Consider the following 17692-nt stretch of genomic DNA (forward strand, 5'->3'; position numbering starts at 1 on the left):
CTCCTGCAGACGACGTCACAGACGGCTGTGATTGGTCAGTCTTCAGAGACTGACCAATCACAGCAATCGCCGACATTGGGGACTGCTAATTGGTCCCCAGGCCGGTAGCAGAGACGGTTAGCTGTCAACGACAGCTGCCGCCGCTGTTTTATGACTATGTGATTTCACATAGTGACAGTTTATTCCTTCTCCGCAATAGTACGGCGAAGGTACGCTGCAATGAGTGGCCTGCGATGTACTATTACGGAGAAGGTACGCAAGGGGTTAAACAATTAAAGGTCCCAGGTAACCTTAAATAGAGCCCAAAGCCATTCAGAATGCGTATTTTTTCTCTTCTATGAACATGGATAGTTGAAGACAGAAGACACTTATACCAAAGATGCTTAAACAGAGGGTGTTCCTCTGTCCCTAAGCTGCGACCCATGAGGACATGGGGGGCTGTATACTGGGGGTTTCCTCGGTCCCTCGGCCTGGCTTCTAAAAATCTTACCTGGAGGTAATGGGAGGCCACTCTTCCAGTCCGGAGCGGCATACAGGTGTGACCTGTGCCTCGGGTCCTGGACGTGGATCCCATACACCTCCGGACGGGTGTCCCAAGATGGCTGCCGCGGTGGCAAGGTGTACGCTGGATTCCGGTGCATGCGCAGTGCACTTCCCGGACTTCAGTGCAGACTGTGCATGCGCGAGAACGGAAGTCTCGCAGGATCCCGACGGTTCAATAAAGGACCGCGAATCCGGCGCTGGTGCAGCTGCTCGACCACGGAGATTAAGGTACCCAAAACTTTCATTGTGTTAATGTGAGAAGGGTTTGTTTGCTTCCTTAAGGCCTCTTACAGATAAGAGTGTAATTGCATGCCTTTTTTCCCAGATGGCAAGTCCTGCATCTCAAGGGAAACGTACGGTAGTCAAAGCACAATATGTGTAAAGGTTGTCAGCAACCATTGCCAGGGGATTGGGACCGGAGTTTCTGCTCATCTTGCAGACCTCCTGAACAATCCTTTCATACTGAAAATGTGGGGTTTCTTTCCTGGTTTAAAGATCAGCTTACAGATACCTTTCAGGAGATTAAGTCGGCTGCTATGCCGAAAAAATCTAAAGGTAGAAAGCGGTGGCCCTCTCCGCAATCCCCTTCCGAATATGATCTATTGGAGGAGGATCTGGATTCAGAGGACTCTGATGGGGAACCTTCAGATAATATTTATCTGTTAGATAAAGACAAGGTCCCGCACTTGCTAAAAGCAGTGAAGCTGACCGTGGAGACTGATAAAGATGTGTCTCATAAACCTAAGAAGGAACAACTTTATTATTTTCCGGTCAATAAGGACAGAGTCCTCCCCTCCCCTTATTACAGACTGGGTCCAGAAAGATTGGGATAAACCGGAGAGGTGCATTGATCAAGGGGCGAGGTTTAAACACACCTACAAAACAGATCCCAAGTTCAGTTCTAACTGGGATGTTCCGCGCAAAGTTGATCTTGCTGTCGCCAGATTGCCAAAGAAATCTGCGTTTCCTTCAGAGGGGTCTTCACTCTTAAAAGATCCAATGGACCGCAGAGCTGATTCCAGATTTAAAAAAGCCTACTCTTCGTCGGCTGCGGCGTGCAAAGTGGCGTCAGCTTCCATCCCGGTTGCCAGAGCCCTTCGTACATGGCTGAGTCAACTCTCTCAGGATCTAGAAGAAGGCGTATCGACAGAGAAGATCTTGCAAAGTACCCCTCTCATGAAGACAGCTGCAGAATTTTTGTGTGACGAGCCTTTGGATGTCTTGAAGTTTTCTTCCAGATCCCTGGCTCTCCATAATATGGCACGTAGAACCCTCTGGATCAAGCAATGGTCAGGGGACGTGCCATCCAAAATTTATTTCTGCTCCCTGCCATTCCATCCCTCCTCTCTCTTTGGCCCACAGCTGGAAGACATCCTTAAATGAATTAATGATGAGAAAGGTGTTTCTTTCCCACATCCTCCAATGAGGCCTCCATTTAAAAACCGCTTCAAAAGGTCCCCCAAGAGTTAAAAATATTTTTTTGGGGGGGGGTGGACAGCGTAGATTCAAACGCAAGCAAGAGGGTAACACCTCCGTTAGGAAGAAATCTCCCTTTCACAAAAATTCTAACTTATGACACCAAGAGAGAGGAGTGTCCAGTGGGTGGAAGACCGTTCCAAAGAACAAATTCTGTATAAACAGAGGAAGAAATCCTATTGTTCTCAGCATTATTCGGGACTTCATAAAGAAGGGAGCATTGGAGGAAGTCCCGTATTATCAGCGGGGTCGGGGAGTGTATTCCACCTATCTTTGCCGTTCCCAAAAAAGCAGACAAATGGCGATTAGTGATAGATTTAACATATCTGAACCAGTTCTTTGTAAAGAAAAAGTTCAAAATGGAATCTATACAATCTGTCATAAATATCGTCCAAGAAGTAGATTTTCTAGCCACTATCGATCTGCAAGATGCATACCTTCATATCCCAGTCCTTAAGAAACACAGGAAGTTTCTTGGGGTAGCAGTTCTTGTTCAGCATCAAGTCCTGCATCTTCAGTTTACCTGCCTACCCTTTGGGATAACATCAGCACCCCGAGTGTTTACGAAGGTAGCGGTGGTACTGTCTGCAGTACTACGCATGAAAGGGATATTCGTATGTCCATACCTGGACGATTGGCTGGTGAGAGTTCTGTCAGAAGACATGCTCATAAAACACCTGAAGGTCAGTCTAGACATGCTCAGATCGCACGGTTTAATCATAAACCTCCAGAAGTCTCATCTAACACCATGCACCAAGTTAAACTACTTAGGCTTCATGATAGACACACAGAAAATGTCACTGACTCTGTCCAGCGACCGGATATGTTCTATCCGTCAGGGCGTTCAGCGACTAACTTTGTGCAATCACTGCTCCATCCGTCAGGCCATGAGAGTGTTAGGCCTTCTAACGTCGGCTATCGAGGCGGTAACCTGGGCAAGGGCACACATCCGAATGTTGCAATCCAACATATTGAAAGTCTGGGTCAAGAGATTAGTGTCACTCGACACCCTAATATCAGTCCCTCCAGATGTGAAACGGGACCTCCAGTGGCGGCTGGTACCCTACCATCTCGATCAAGGCAGATCTCTGAGACCAGTTCATCGGATACTCCTCACTACGGATGCCTCAGGCTCAGGCTGGGGTGCACATGTGGGAACATCATGGGTGCAAGAGAAATGGTCCAAACACGACAGCTGCCTTTCATCCAACATGAAGGAGCTCAGGGCGATCAAACTAGCCCTATTACGCTTTCAGACTGTACTCCATCATCTCGATGTACAAATTCAGTCAGACAACCTCCCCGCAGTGTTTTATATAAACAAGCAGAGGGGCACCAAAAGCATTTCCCTCAGCAGGGAATGCAGTCAGATTATGTGGTGGGCAGAACGCAATCTGAGATCAGTCTCCACAGTCCACATTCAGGGGATATTGAAACTGAAAGCGGATTGGCTGAGCAGGAAACGGATTCACCTGGGAGAATGGAGCTTGAATCCGGAAGTCTTCCTCCAAATCACCAGCAAGATGGGCAAACCATCTTTAGACGTCATGGCAACCGCAAGGAATGCCAAATTAATTTTGCTCCCTCAACAGGTCGGATCACCCATATGCCATAGACAGCCTATCAATGAGTTGGGAAAAGACCTTCATATATGTCTTTCTCCCCATCCCGCTAATTCCTCGGGTATTGAGGAAAATAAGGGATGAGAAAGTGAAGGCCATAGCAATCATTCCTCATTGGCCCAGAAGGGCATGGTTTCCGCTCGTGTTAAAACTCTCGAACAGAAACTTCTGGAAACTCCCATTACGTCCAGATCTCCTGCTACAGGAGGATTGGTTTTATCCCATGTTAGACAGGTTACAGTTGACGGCATGGAATCTGAACGACAGTCTCTAAAAAATAAGGGTTTCTCTGATGAAGTAGTTAATACCCTATTAGCCTCCAGGAAACCCAGTACAATGAAAATATATTCTCGGATATGGCTTATATTTTCAAAATGGTGTCAGGATAATGACAGGTAACCACATACGGTGTCCACAGTATTGCAGTTTCTGTAAGAGGGATACCAGAAAGGCCTCAAGCCCAATACATTAAATGTGCATTTAACGGCCATTAATGCTAATTCAGAGGGAAGGTTCTCCAACCATCCACTGATAACTAGATTCCTGAAAGTAGTTAAAAAATTAAGGCCATACTATCACAATCCTCTGCCCTTTTGGGAGTTGCCCATTGTTTTGAAGCACGTCAGTCGTGCCCCGTTTGAGCCGCTTCATAGTATAAGCCTTAAGCTTCTCTCATATAAAGCCCTATTCTTGATAGCTATTACCTCCGCAAGGCGGGTTGGCGAGTTGCAAGCTCTGTCCTGTAAAGAGCCTTATCTTAGGATCTTACCCGATAGTTTTGCCGGTCCTACCAGTAGACTCAACCTCTGATACCCCTATTGATTCTCAATGCTTAGATGTAAGGAGGTCCCTACTTGCCTATCTAGAAATAACGGCCCCCTTTAGACAATCCGAAGGGCTGTTTCTCCAATTTCAGGGGCCAAATAAGGGGAAAAAAGCCAGCAAAGCCTCACTAGCTAGATGGCTCAAGGAAATCATCAGGGATTGCTACGCCCTGGAGGGTCTAGAATCCCCTTTATATGTTCGGACCCACTTAACCAGGTCCACATCCACATCGTGGGTAGAAAGATGCCATGTCCCCTTAGACCAAGTCTGCAAAGCAGCCACTTGGTCTTCTTCCTCGACCTTCATTAACGACTATAGTCTCGACTTGTTTTCTTCTGAAGGCTCTGCCTTTGGCAGGAAAATTCTAGTGGGAGCATCCAAAGCCTAAACCTCCCCCTCCATACTGTCATTGCTTGTTAAGTCACTTAAGTGTGCTGCCTTAGGACGATCAGGAAGTGGAAAATTTACCTGAAATTTTCATTTCCTGAAGTCTGTAGGCAGCACAAGTATCCCACCCTATATATATACTGCTGCATACATTACATTTTCTGAAGGGCTTTGGACTCTATTTAAGGTTACCTGGGACCTACTAATTGTTTAATTGATTACTGCTGAGTAATATGTCTCTTCTATCCGATCAGATGAAGTATCTTAACCCTTAAGTGTGCTGTCTACGGACTCCAGGAAATGAAAATTTCAGGGAAATTTTCCACATATATTGTTTTGTGTTGTTATATTCTGAGAACAATAACTTTTTTTATTTTTCTGTCGACTGTGCTTGGTTTTTGCAGTGTGAGCTGTAGTTTTTTTGGTACCGTGTTGGAGTATATGTGACTTTCTGATTACTTTTTATTTTATTTTTGGGGAATTAAGGTGATTTTTTTTTAATGGTATAGACCATGCGGGTTAAATAACATATAAGAATGGTTCAGATTTTTACGAACGTGGCAATACCAATTATGTTCTCTCTCTTTTTTTTTTACATTACTTTAGAAGAAAATGAAACAAAACATTTTGAACTTTAATATTTTTTGGTATATTAAAAAAACTTTGTCAGAGCTTAATAGGAGGAGAGACAAAGTTTTGAGGTAGAAAATAGGGACCCAAATAAAGCACTGCTGATATCAGACAAAAGACAGATAGTGGTAATGTAGTAAGGACTTTATTGTGACTACACATTTCGATCCTGTACCAGCACCTTAATCAGGCCAATAAATGAACAACAAAATAAGCACATAATATATAATGGAACCAATTATGAAAATGATTTGAAAAAGAACAGCCAGAAGTCAAACTGCTGTCTGACGTAATGTGAGGTCAGAGAGTAAATATAACTGGCATACAGGAGGTGCAATGTTGTAGCACAAGAAACATAATAAACAGAAAAATACATTAGACACTTAGATTAATACAATAAGTAATATTAGTAGTAGAGAGTGTAGGGTATAATTCCACAAGTTGTAGCGAAAGAGGAGAATGGCAGTGAAAGGAGCGCCAAGAGCAGATGTAACACCGCTGGGTTGAACTGCAAACCGAGCGGTTGCCAGGGACAGAAGGACTGTGGGCATAGTGTATCGCAAGCTGTGTGCAGGATTAGCCGAAGCACAGAAACAGGGTAACGCTGCTGAGAGAGTCCATGTAGTCATGGTGACCGGAGAAAGGAGCTGCACTACAGAAGCCAAACTGGGACAAAAAAGAGAGAAAGTAAATGTAGCAGTCATTAGACTGATAGTGCCAGAGTACGGAGCAAATGGATCTGTAGATTGTGTGAGGGAACAACAAGTGTGTCCATACTAAAGTAAAACAAACAGGGGAAGGGGAAGGGAAAAAGGAAAAGGAGAGAGAGGGGAATAGATGGTACAGCCCTAAATACAGTAAGATTAATCCATTTTGAGCGCATAAAAATGCATTTTTCTTGCGTTGCAGTTCCGTGTGACACCCGTATACGGTGCGCGTCTGCGTTTTTTACGCCCGTCTGTAATCCGTATGTCACGTGTTTTTTACATCAGCACAAAGAAAAACTGAAGGAGGTGTTTTTCCCCCCTCATCATTTTTTAAGTGAACCACGGACAGCACACGGATGACGTCTGTTTTTTTCACGCACCCATTGTTTTCAATGGGCTGTGTGGTGTGCAAAAACGCACCAAAATAGGACATGCAGTGAGGCCTTATTCACACGAGCGTATTTCACGTCCGTGTGCTGTCCGTTTTTTTCACGGACACCACACGGAGCTATAAAAATCAAAGGGACTATTAAGACATGCGTTGTGTTTCACACATCGTGTGTTCGTTGCGTGAAACTCACTGCATGTCCTATTTTGGTCCTATTTTGGTGCGTTTTTGCACACCACGCAGCCCTTTGAAGTCAATGGATGCGTGAAAAAAAACGGACAGCACACGGACGTCATCCGTGTGCTGTCCGTGATTCACGCAAAAGTTGCTAATATTTGTTTCAAATATTAAAAACTAGGGTGAAAGGTATACATCTAAATATATATACTGTATGTATATATATATATATATATATATATATATATATATATATATAGAGCTCTTAAAAGCTAAATAAATATAAATAATTAGATGGATAACATGATAAAGATATTAAAATGCAATATGTTAAGAATTTAAAAACACAATAAGGGAGCAACAATATTGGACTAGTAAGCGGTAGTGCAGTAAATGTAAAACATGTAGCAAGATATGTAGAACATTTAAAACTATTATACAGGTGTGTGTGTGTGTGTGTGTGTGTGTGTGTGTGTGTGTGTGTGTGTGTGTGTGTGTGTGTGTGTGTGTGTGTGTGTGTGTGTGTAAAATAAAAGAGAAATACAGCTAGAACATTCAGAGTGGTAATAGGAATAATAATAGTAACAGTATTGCACTAATCATAATGGAAGCTTATTTCACATGAATAGATGACCCAAACTGTACATCTTAGGCCCTGTGTTCCCAGTTTTTTGACACGTTTTTTGACGCGGAAACCGCATCGGAAAGCGCGCCAAAAAACGTCTGAAAATGCCTCCTCTTGATTTCAATGGGCGTCGGGAAAAAGAAGCGACATGCCCTATCTTCGGCCGTTTACGTCTCTGACCTCCCATTGACATCAATGGGATGCAGAGAAAGCGTATTTCGCAGAGTTTTGCCCGTGGCGCTCAATGGGCGTGAGCGAAAAATGCAGCAAAAAATTCCACGAAAAACGCGGGCAACGGTGTGCAGGCAGATCAAAATCTGACTCAAAATTCCAAACAGAATTTTGAGGCAGAATTTTCTGTGTGAACGTGTGAACAGGGCCTTAACGTGAAATTTTACTCATAATACAAAACAAGACCTAAACTGTTACATAAAAGTTATTCTAGCGAAGTTTCAGCAATGTCATTAAGCGCCCCTGGTTGTGGGCACGAAAATTCATAGATACAGAAATGTTCCCGTTGTTTGAGTTTTGAAAATCTGTTCGGTGCATTAGGTGGAATTTGCTCTATAGGGGTAACCGATATCTTTCCAAAATTACAATTATGTACTGCAGAACAAAGTCATGATACACTATACTTCTGAAAACCGATGTTGGCATTTGAACGATGTTTGTTCACTGTGCAGCTTAAGGACTGGATGGTTCCCCCAATGTACTGTAAATTACAAGTGCACAACCACAGTTCATGAAGGTTTTAATTGGGAAGGTTTCAAGAGTTAGGCTGGGTTCACACGACCATGTTACGTCCGTAATGTACGGAACATATTTCGGCCGGAAGACCCGGACCGAACACAGTGCAGGGGGCCGGGCTCCTAGCATCATAGGTAGGTACGATGCTAGGAGTCCCTGCCTCTGCGTGGAACTACTGTCCCGTACTGTAATCATGATTACAGTACGGGACAGCTGTCCTGCAGCGAGGCAGGGACTCCTAGCATCGTACATAACTATGATGCTAGGAGCCCGGCCCCCTGCACTGTGTTCGGTCCGGGTCTTCCGGCCGAAAAACGTTCCGTACATTACGGACGTAACATGGTCGTGTGAACCCAGCCTCAGGCTACATTCACACGACAGTGAACAAAAAATGGCCATTAAAAACTGATTAACTGATTAACATGGCCGTGTGTCTCCAAATTTTTATCCATTTTCAGCCTGTCTGTTTTTAGTGGCCGTTTGTCATCCGTTTGCCAGCCGTTTTTCATGACCGTAAAAAAAAAAAGGTGGATTTTATTTGTCAGGTTTTTTTTTTGTCCCAACCCCCTGAAAACACCACAGTGCCCATGCAGATAGTACTGCAATGTCCCTGTAGATAGTGCCATAGTGCACACTGTAGATAATGCCCGCATAGTACCACAGTGCCCACATTGTGCCACAGTGCCATTGAAGATAGTACCACAGTGCCCACATATAAAGTGCCAGTACCCACATAGTACCACAGTGCCCACTATAGATAGTGCCGCAGTACCCACATAGTACCACATTGCCTACATATAAAGTGACATAGTGCCCACATATAAAGTGCCAGTGCCCACATTGTGCCACAGTGCCCATGTAGATAGCGCCAGTGTCCCCTGTAGATAGTGCCCATGTAGATAGCGCCAGCGCCCCCTGTAGATAGTGCCACCCGCCCATATAGCACCACCCCCCTGTAGATAGTGCCCCCTGTAGATAGCATGCCCCTTGTAAGTAGCACCCCCCTTGTAGATACCACCCTCCTCCCCTGTAGATAGCGCCACTGTAGGAGCGGAATCCCTCTGGCTTCCTCGGCTGTAACTACCATAGAAACAGTAACGAAGTGCAGAGATTGTGAATAGACATCCCCTGGAATGTCTATTCACTGTCTAAACACTTCAGTATCGTTAATGTGTTACTATAAGGCCTCATTTACACGAGCGTAATATACGCGCGTGCGACGCGCTTGCTTTTCACGCGTGTCGTACGCACCTATATTACTCTATGGGGCAGTGCAGACGATGCGTGAATTTTGCGCAGCACGAGTGCGTTGCATAAAACTCACGACATGTTCTATAATCGTGCGTTTTTCGCGCATCACGCACCCATTGAAGTCAATGGGTGCGTGAAAACCACGAAGGTCGCACGGAAGCACTTCCGTGCGAACTGCGTGATTTGCGCAAGAACTGTCAAACTGAATGTAAACAGAAAAGCACCACGTGCTTTTCTGTTTACAAACATCCGAACGGAGTGTCTTAGACATGAGCGAACCGAACTTTACCGGGTTCGGCCGAACTCTTTTTGACCGAACCCGGCAGGAGACAGTCACTGTGCAGGGTGCTGAAAGAGTTAAACTGGTTCAGCACCCTGGACAGTGACTTCCGATTCCAATATACGTGAACGTGTAAAAAAAAAAAAAAGTTCTGACTTACCGATAACTCACAGCTTCTTCCTCCAGTCTGACCTCCCGGGATGACAATTCAGTCCAAGTGACAGCTGCAGCCAATCACAAGCCAAGCACAGGCTGCAGCGGTCACATGGACTGCTGCGTCATCCAGGGAGGTGGGGCAAGATGTCAAGAGAGGCGCGTCACCAAGGACGCGTCACCAAGGACGCGTCACCAAGGCAACGGCCGGGAAGTTCTCGGTAAGTACGAACCTCTTTTTTTTTAAACAGGTTACTCGATATGGTGATCGGAATGCACTGTCGAGGGTGCTGAAAGAGTTACTGCCGATCAGTTAACTCTTTCAGCACCATGGACAGTGACTGACGTCGACTAGCCTCATCTCTATGATGGCGGCTGCGCGAAAATCACGCAGCCGCGCATCATACACGGATGACACACGGAGCTGTCAAGTGCCTTTTGCGCACGCAAAATGCTGCGTTTTTTGCGCGCGCAAAACGCACACGCTCGTGTAAATGAGGCCTAAGGGTATGTGCACACGATAGCAGGCATTTACGTCTGAAAAGACAGACTGTTTTCAGGAGAAAACAGCTGCCTCGTTTCAGACGTAAATGCTCCTCCTCGCATTTTGCGAGGCTTCTCTGACAGCCGTGAATTTTGAGCTGTGCTTCATTGAGTTCAATGAAGAACGGCTCAAATTACGTCTGAAAGAAGTGTCCTGCACTTCTTTTGACAAGGCTGTATTTTTACGCGTCGTCGTTTGACAGCTGTCAAACGACGACACCTAAATGACAGGTTGTCTGCACAGTACGTTGGCAAACCCATTCAAATGAATGGGCAGATGTTTGCCGACGTATTGTAGCCCTATTTTCAGACGTAAAACGAGGCATAATACGCCTCGTTTACGTCTGAAAATAGGTCGTGTGAACCCAGCCTAAGACAGCACATAGCGATCTAAAAGGATCTCTATGCGCTGACTAAATGAATGGAGAGGAGTGCATGATGCTGATTGGTCAGCGTCATACACTCCTCTGTACAACGCCCACTTGGTCTAAAGTAAAAACACGCCCACATGGGCATTAAGCAACTCATTAGCATAAATCTAAAATCGCTAATAAAGTGGTGAAAACAGATTGGTTTTTTTAAAATAAAAAGCACTGCTGTCACCTACATTATAGCGCCGATCTCCTTATGTAGGAGACAGGGCACTTATAATGTGGTGACAGAGCCTCTTTAACTTTGTTCTGCGGCTCAATATGATTATGGTGATACCAAATTTATAGAGTTTTTTTTATATTTTACTACTTTTACAAAGAAAAACTGTTAAAATTGTTAAAAAACATTGTTTTGTTTTTCCACATTCTGAGAGCCATAACTTTTTTATTTTTTTTGTCGACTTATCGGTGAGAGGGCTTATTTTTTGCGGGACGAGCTGTCGTTTTTATTGGTACTATTTGGTACATGCAACTTTTTAACACTTTTTATTACATTTTTTAGCGCTAAGGTGACGAAAAATACTGCTATTTTAGCGTTTTAACAGTTATTTTTTTTTACGGTGTTCACCGCGCGAGTTAAATAATATTATATTGTAGTAAGTTGGACTTTTACGGACGCATTGATACTAAGTTTGATTCTTTTTTACATTACTGGGAAAAGGTTTTATTTTTTACTTTTAATATATATATATATATATATATATATATATATATATATATATATATATATATTTTACACTACTAAAAACTTTATCTAACTTTTTTTACACATTTCATTAGGGGACTTGAACCAGCGACCATTGGATCACTGGTACAATGCACTGCAATGCTAATGTTTTACTAATGTTTTACAGTATATTGTAATTTTTACAGGAGTTGAAGAAAGGCAGGCCCGGGGCCTTATTTAGGCCCCTGGGCTGCTATGACAACCATCGGCACCCCACAAACGCGTCGCAGGAGGTGGCGCGATGAGGTGCCCACCCTTTTTTTAACGCCTTAGATGCTGCGGTCGTGATTTAAGGGGTTAAATGGTCAGCAGCGTGATCGATGCTCCTAGCTGTTAGTCCTGGGTGTCAGCTGTAATACACAGCTGACACCCGCAGTATATGGATCTGGCTCAGCACATGAGCTTGCTCCATACATCACCGCCCCAAACCAGAAGGTGCTATTAAGTCGTGGTGAAAGAAGGGGTTAATGTTTGTGAAATTGTCAATGAAGCTGTGTTTATTCAGTTTATAATATAGATTATATATTGTCACAGTTTGCTTCCAAAGTGGAGATTTATTTTACCAATATCATTAGTACTATCTACAAATGGACAGAAATAAGTGGGAGAAGCTCTTTTGGCGGGAGTGGTCTGCACTCGTGGTTTACAGAGAAAATAAATCGTGTAATCAATCGTGCCCACAAAGCTGCATCAAAATGATCCTTTTTATGCACATTTTCACAAGCACCACCTCTCTCCTCACCTGTCCTATTCCTGGACCAGTTCTTCAAAAAAACTGGAAATTTGGAAGGTATGTATTGTATTCTACTGGTAACAGGAGCAGATTAAGGGTACCATAGGCCCCGAGCAGTTCATGTAGTGTGCCTCCCCCCAAACTCTGAAGACACCATACCATACTTTTACAGATTTCTGTTTAGGCGGCCACAGATATGGTGTGGTTTTGAATTTTAAGTAAAAAAGAATGAGCCATACCGAAAAAGAGAAAGCAGAATGCTTGACCTAAAAAGGTCAGGAGCTTTAAATTTTGTGTGGTTTCCGGAAAAAATAATGTGCTGTGCTTGAATATAAACTCACAAAGTCTCTGTTTAAATTTGCATTTATCTTAACCCCTTCAGGATGCAGCCTGTTTTGGCCTTGTGGCACAGCCGATTTTTTCAAATGTGACTTGTGTTACTTTATGTGGTAATAACTTGGAAATGCTTTTATCTATCCAAGCAATTCTGAGATTTCATTTTCTCGTGACGTATTGTAGTTTATGTTAGTGGAAAGATTTGGTCGATATATTCGATATTTAAGAGTGAAAAACCCAAATTAATAGGGAATTTGCAAAAATGTGCATTTTTCTAAATTTAAATGAATCTGCTTGTAAAACAGATAGATGTGGAAGGATGAGCCTCCTATTTTATTTTGTATTTAAAAAAAAAAATTTTTTATTTTGTTTCAAAATTCTAGTGGCCGTTCCTGCTCTGGTGTGCACCACCTACTGAATTCATAAATGTTGTGGGTATGGGAAGAGAGGGAAATAGAGCAGGACTGGTCAAAGTCGCCTTTAATTATTTTGTTATTGATACCAACTGTTGTAGGGAAAGGATTTAATTGTGCAAAGTCCCCTTTTCCTTGATTGCACAATCACTATTTGAATTAATTTTATTTTGTTTTTTATGGTATTTTTAAATTTTATTATTTTTTGTGCTTATTATTGCTTTATTATAGCAAGTATTATTTACTTTGTTCAAATCCCTTTGACAATTTTGGTCAATGGGAAAAAGAAGCGACTTTGACCAGTCCTGCTCTATTTCCCTCTCTTCCTATACCCACAACATTTATTTGTAAAACAGATAGTAATACCACACAAAATAGTTACTAGTTAACATTTCCCATATGTCTCTTAACCCTTTAGGCATTTCACAGGAAATAAAGCAAAGTAGAGGGGAAATGTACACATTTAATTTTTTTGCCGAAATTCATTTGTAATACATTTTTTTTCTGTAACACAGAAGGTTTTACCATAGAAATGCAACTCAATATTTATTGCCCAGATTCTGCAGTTTATAGAAATATCCCACATGTGGCCCTAGTGTGCTACTGGACTGAAACATAGGCCTCAGAAGCAAAGGAGCACCTAGTGGATTTTGGGGCCTCCTTTTTATTAGATTATATTTTAGGCACCATGTCCAGTTTGAAGAGGTCTTGTGGTGCCAAAACAGTGAAAACTCCCCAAAAGTGACCCCATTTTGGAAACTACACCCCTCAAGGAATTTATAAAGGGGTATAGTTAGCATTTTGACACCGCAGGTATTTTGCTATATTTATTGGAGTTAGTCTGTGAAAATAAAAATATACTTTTTTTCTAAAAAACAGACATTTTTAATATTTACAAGGAATAAAGAAGAAAATGCACCCCAATATTTGTAATGAATCTTCTTCCGATTAAGGAAACACCCCATATGTGGTAATAAACTGCTGTTTGTACCCACAGCAGGGCTCAGAAGGGAAGGAGCGCCATTTCGATTTTAGAGCGCAGATTTTGCTGGTTTGGTTTTCAGTGCCATGTCGAGTTTGCAATGCACTGGAGGGACCAAAACAATAAAAAAACACACAAAAGTGACCCCATTTTGGACACTACACCCCTCAAGGAATTTTTCTAGGGGTATAGTTAGGACTTTGACCCCACCGATTTATGCAGAATTTAGTGGAATTAGGCCGTGAAAAGGAATATCAACATTTTTGTCAACTAAATCGTTGCATTTTTTTCATTTTCACAAGGGATAAAAGAGAAAAAGCCACCCAACATTTGTAATGCAATTTCTCCCGAGTACGGTAATACCCCATATGTGGTCATAAATGTTTTTTTATTAGAAATTAATTAACCCTTTCAGGACTGATACATTTTTTGCTTTTTCATTTTCGTTTTTCACTCCCCGCCTTCCAAACGCCATAACTTTTTTTATTTTTCCATCAATAGAGTGGTGTGGGGGCTTAATTTTTGCGGGAGGAGTTTTAGTTTCTATTCACACCATTTAAATGACCATATAATGTACTGGGGAAACTGAAAATAAAATTATTTGTGGGGTGAAATAGGAAAAAAAATGTGATTCCGCCATTGTTTTAAGGGTTTCGTTTTTACCTTTTTCCCCGTGCAGTAAAAAAGACAACTTAACTTTATTTTGCATTTGCACACGGTCACTGACAGGCTTCCTATCAGAGTGACAGGAAGTCATTCTGTCAGGAGGCTGGTCATGATAGGCTTCCGTACATGGCAGACATGGAGGCCATTGTTTGGCCTCCGGTTGTCATGCTAACTATCTTCAAACCTTGCAATTTCATCGTGGGGTCTGCCGATGTGCTAGAAACCCCTAAAATGTGGCAATTGCAATCGATCGCCGCATTTAAGGGGTTAATTGCCTAAATCAGCGGCGATGAGCCACTGATCGGCAACAGTGGAGTGTCAGCTGTCGGGGAAGTAACTGTACATCCTGGTGCGTACAGTTGCGTCGTGGTGCAACTAGGGGTTAAGATAAGGTAAATATATACAGCAACAGAACCAAGCTCAGAACATAAATACAGCACCAGTACATAAATAGAGCACCAGCCCCAGTACATAAATACAGAACCAGAACCAAGCTCAGTGTTAGGAAAACACCTGTTCCAATAAGGTTGCTAAAACAACCTGTCTTGTTTTCTGGGCTGTTCTTCTTTTGCTTTGAGCCTATCTCTCTTCTCTGTCTTTCTGCCAATCTGCTGCGGGCTTGTATTTATACCGGTCTCTTCCCACCTGTCTTTGCTTGGGAATCTTCCTGTTTCCTGGTTCCTGATCAAGCTCCTGACTGCTCCTGCATTTCTGATTTATTGACCTCGTGTATACTGACCTCGTCTTATCTCTCGTTAACCCTCTGCCTACTGATTCTGATTATCTGCTCCCAACTGGTTTTGACCATGGCTTGTCTGATTACCTCTACACCATTTGTGGACTTTCAGTTAACCTACTGGCTGTCTGGTTTCCAGCTCAGGTTTGCCTACATTGCACCTCTTTCCCAAAACTACACTCTGGTAAGACAACTTGGGTTCAAGCAGCACAGTCCATCTCACCTTGCGGTTAGCTCTGGCAAACACCTTAGATTAGCCTTAGATTTCATCGACCAGAGTAGTTACGGATTAGAGGTTGCGGATTTACGTGCACGCTCTCTCCCAGCAGAATCCAGCAGCCTTAAGGTATCGCTCTACTAGCATTGACATAACATTCAGTACATTAATACAGCACCAGAACAAAGCTCAGTGCATAAATACAGAACCAAGCTCGGTATATAAATACAGTACTAGAACAAAGCTCAGTACATATATACAGCACCAGAACAAAACTCAGTACATAAATACAGCACCAGAACAAAGCACAGTACATAAATACAGTACCAGCACAAATACAGGTCAGTACAGAGATCTTTTTCAAATTCACTGTAACCTCTGCCGTATAGGTGTGTACGGCATAAAACTACAGTTCCCAGCATGGCCCGAACAATGACAAGGTTATGCTGGGAGTTGCTGTTTCACAAAAAAAAATCAGACCACCACCATCATCTCGCTGCAGATCATAAAGTGACTACAGTACTGATTATTGGCAGGATAAACATTGACATGGTGACGTCTTCTAATATTTTAGTAGTTCTTTTTCTCTTTTCTTTTGCATTTGGTCCGGACCTCTATGATGACTTCTCCCGGCCACGGCCCAGTTCTGCAGTTTGCCGCTCAGCTGTCTTCAGCTTCTCTCTTTTTGAACATTTCCGCACCTATAAACGAAGATAAAATTCTCATGGCGCCATACACTACGCACCTAAATATAATAGCGCCATACACTGCACCTCTAATTAAAATAGCACCATGCACTGTGTTCCTGATTATAATAGCACCATACTCTGTGTTCCCGATTATAATAGCACCATACACTGTGTCCCACACACACTCAGTGGCCCCTGTAGATAGTGTCCCCTGAAGATAATGCCCCCCCATAGAGCCCCTGTAGATAGTGTCCCTCGATGATCTCATTGCGCGGCTTGCATCATTAAAAATCGCTGAAGAAACGAATGTTCCTTGCCCTGCCATTCAGCACCTTTCAATGTTTTGGTGCTGTTAGGCCCCCTTTGCAGCCTTGGGCCCTGGAAACCTGCCCTCATTATAATACGCCTCTGACTGATACTATTTATGTATGGCACTGTTTATAAGGGTCATTGTAGCCATCAATGTGAGGGCTTGGCCCATACTTGTTGGTGCCGTTTTCACATAAATGTTACATTTTTATATATATATATATACACACATATATATACACACACACATATGTATACACACACATATATACAAAGAAAAGAAAAGGAAGGCCGATCCGGTTTCTGACATTCCAGGCAAAATTGCCAAGTTGGGTGATGATGCGAGGGTGTCAGTCTCAGAAATGGCAGCCCTAGTGGATACTGATCTCCCTAACAGCCGGGAGAACAGCCCAGCTAGTAGTCGGCGGGATGGTAATGCAGGTAAGCCAAGACAATTGATAGTCGTAGGGGATTCTATAATCAGGAAGACGGATAGAATAATTTGTCGCCAAGACCACCTCAACTGAATGGTTTGCTGTCTCCCCGGTGCCAGGGTTCGGCATGTAGTGGAACGGGTGGACAAATTGCTGGGAGGGGCTGGTGATGATCCAGCTGTCGTGGTCCATGTCGGTACCAACGACAGAATAAATGGTAGGTGGAGGAGCCTTAATAATAATTTTAAAGAACTAGGCTACAAGCTGAAGGGAAGGACCTCCAAAGTAGTATTCTCAGGAATACTGCCTGTGCCATGCGCATCACAGGAAAGACAGCGGGAGCTCAGGGAGTTAAATGCATGGCTGAAGTCTTGGTGTAGAGGAGAAGGATTTGGGTTCCTTGAGCACTGGGCTGACTTTTCATTGGGGTACAAACTGTATTCTGCAGATGATTTGCACCTAAATGGAAGGGGGTCCGCTGTGCTGGGGGAGAGAATTCTAGCTGGGGTGGCGGAGTATTTAAACTAGGGCTGAGGAGGGAGGTCAATGTAGAAAAAAAAGGGGTAGCCAGGTTAGAGAGGGGTCAGACTATATTGGTGGGGGGAGAAACAGAATGTGGGGAGAGGACTAGACAACAAGATAAGGAGATCCTTTCGTTACAAAAT

This window comes from Rhinoderma darwinii, chromosome 4 (assembly GCF_050947455.1).
Source record: "Rhinoderma darwinii isolate aRhiDar2 chromosome 4, aRhiDar2.hap1, whole genome shotgun sequence".
Classification (NCBI taxonomy): domain Eukaryota; kingdom Metazoa; phylum Chordata; class Amphibia; order Anura; family Rhinodermatidae; genus Rhinoderma; species Rhinoderma darwinii.